The following is a 2,061-nucleotide window of genomic DNA, read 5'->3' as shown; positions in this document are numbered from 1 at the left end:
TTTGTTTTAATGATAGGCATTATGATTATAGGTTATAGATTATGATTATAGGTCGATGTGTATTTGACCATGAACAAACATCTGAAATGAACACCTTTTAGGATGTTGAAGCGTCGTGACTTTCGATCAACAGTCACATGTCACTCATCAACTGCAAAACCCTCCCACTGACTCCTCACTAAAAATAGCCCAAAATAGCCAAGTTATGAAATGAAAAGGTAGCCAATGAAAACTAGAGAAATTGATCATGTAAATGGAATATCTCCTCTTCATATTTATTGAGGTATTAATGAAGGCTACTCTGATGTAAGTCCTTAATTAAGCAACCTTGAAATATTAACTAATAAATACCGGCTATTTCATTTGTATCTGATAGCGTAGTGTTGCAGCAGAATATGTTTTTTTGCTACAGACAGCTATATACAGGACTAGTAAAGGCCTGGTACACTACTTTTGTTAATATTTTTTATTAATATATATATTATTATTATTTGATTTTTTTCGGGGATGTGGGTCTTATTCTGGTGACATGATGATCGATGCTTGGCAGCCTTTTGATTTGACTATTTTTTCCATAATATTCTCATCTTGTAGGTAGGCACCCGCACCGTGTCTGTGAGCTGTTGGCAAAGAGTGGGCACATTCGCTACGTATTGCAATTTTTGTCGTGACAAAACGACCTGTAGAGTTTAACATGAGAAGGAACCCCATTTACTTGTATTTTTTTAACCGCAAAAATATTGGTACGTTTTTATGTGCCCCATGTCATCACACATCTTTTTTTTGATCTGCAACAAGGCCATTTGATGGAAACATGGGTTTAGAATATTTGCAAGAAAATCTGTCGCCAATTGGACGGAAACCTAGCTAGTAATACTGTGGTTGATCGTCTTATTATTATTTCCCCATCTTTATTTGGAGAGTGGGCCTAATTGAAAGGCCAATCAGCAAAATACATTTATATCTTTATCTGAAGTGATACTTATTTGCCCCCAAAAAGTTGAACTTACCTTGACTTGATGTGTCTTGCAAGCCGTGTTTAAAAACTAATTGAAAGTGCGTCAGAAGAAGGCAAAGTTCTTCTAGTTCTAAACCGTGAGACTCCTTGACATTTGTCTAGTGCACTTGTCTGCATTGTTATCATACGCATGCTCATGCAACCCAGTCATTGCAATCCAACTTGGATGGTGTATTGGAAGAAACTACAGTACGATTGTCAACTAGAAATAGATAGCCTATACCTTCTTTAAAATATAAAATATACAAAACTATCATTGATAGCTCAGGCTCTTCTCTTGAACCAAGCCGTAGATTTGTGACAAGATTTGTGTTGGGTTTATAAGTGGTCAGTTGATCTCTCTCTCTCTCTCTCTCTCTCTCTCTCTCTCTCTCTCTCTCTCTCTCTCTCTCTCTCTCTCTCTCTCTCTCTCTCTCTCTCTCTCTCTCTCTCTCTCTCTCTCTCTCTCTCTCTCTCTCTCTCTCTCTCTCTCTTATTCTCGGCTGGCCGTGTAATTGCTGTAATTGGCAGCACTTCGTCAATGGTCTATCCTACCGAGCATGTCCGATGATGGCTCTCGTCCAGGGTGTTACGTGCGTATTGCTGATGCTTAAGACTCATCGTCTAGCCGCACGTAACACACTGGACCAGAGCTAGTCCGCATCTTGCTGTGGTGGTTTGAAGTGTTGCAGTTTGGCCGTTAACTGTCTTTGTGGACACATTATCTGCAGTCCCAATGTGCTTTTTAACCCCTTAGTCATATTTACCAAATATAAATAACATATCTCTACGAAATTAACACTGAATTGTTTCCATCCATTTTGGAAGGGGGGCAAGTTTTCTAGTTGTCAATTGCATTAAATCATGTATGCTATATCAATTTCTTTGAAGATGGCCACCTGTTCTTTTGGGCATCTTGCTGTTTATTCCCTTCTCTTTTTGTTTGATCCCAAATGGCCCCTTATTTCCTATGAAGTGTACTCTTTTTGTATGGGCCACTATATAGGGAATAGGGTGTCATTTGTGAAATACCCCTTAGCATGCCCTCAATGCCCTCAATGCCT

The 2,061-nt window shown here is 38.9% G+C and overlaps 1 protein-coding gene across 1 annotated transcript in view; it reads right to left on the bottom strand.

The window, feature by feature from the left end:
• Positions 1-1,312, bottom strand: part of LOC124041628 (ATP-sensitive inward rectifier potassium channel 10-like) — a 12,595-nt gene extending 11,283 nt beyond the window's left edge. The window contains exon 1 of the mRNA XM_046359425.1: positions 1,011-1,312. The gene's annotated coding sequence lies outside the window, so the exon portion shown is untranslated. The remainder of the gene's footprint in view (positions 1-1,010) is intronic.
• Between the last annotated feature and the right edge of the window lie 749 nt (positions 1,313-2,061).

The sequence above is a fragment of the Oncorhynchus gorbuscha genome, linkage group LG08, assembly GCF_021184085.1.
Source record: "Oncorhynchus gorbuscha isolate QuinsamMale2020 ecotype Even-year linkage group LG08, OgorEven_v1.0, whole genome shotgun sequence".
Taxonomy (NCBI): Eukaryota; Metazoa; Chordata; class Actinopteri; order Salmoniformes; family Salmonidae; genus Oncorhynchus; species Oncorhynchus gorbuscha.
The sequence above is the reverse complement of the archived record's forward strand: the minus strand, read 5'-3'. Positions and strand labels throughout refer to the sequence as shown.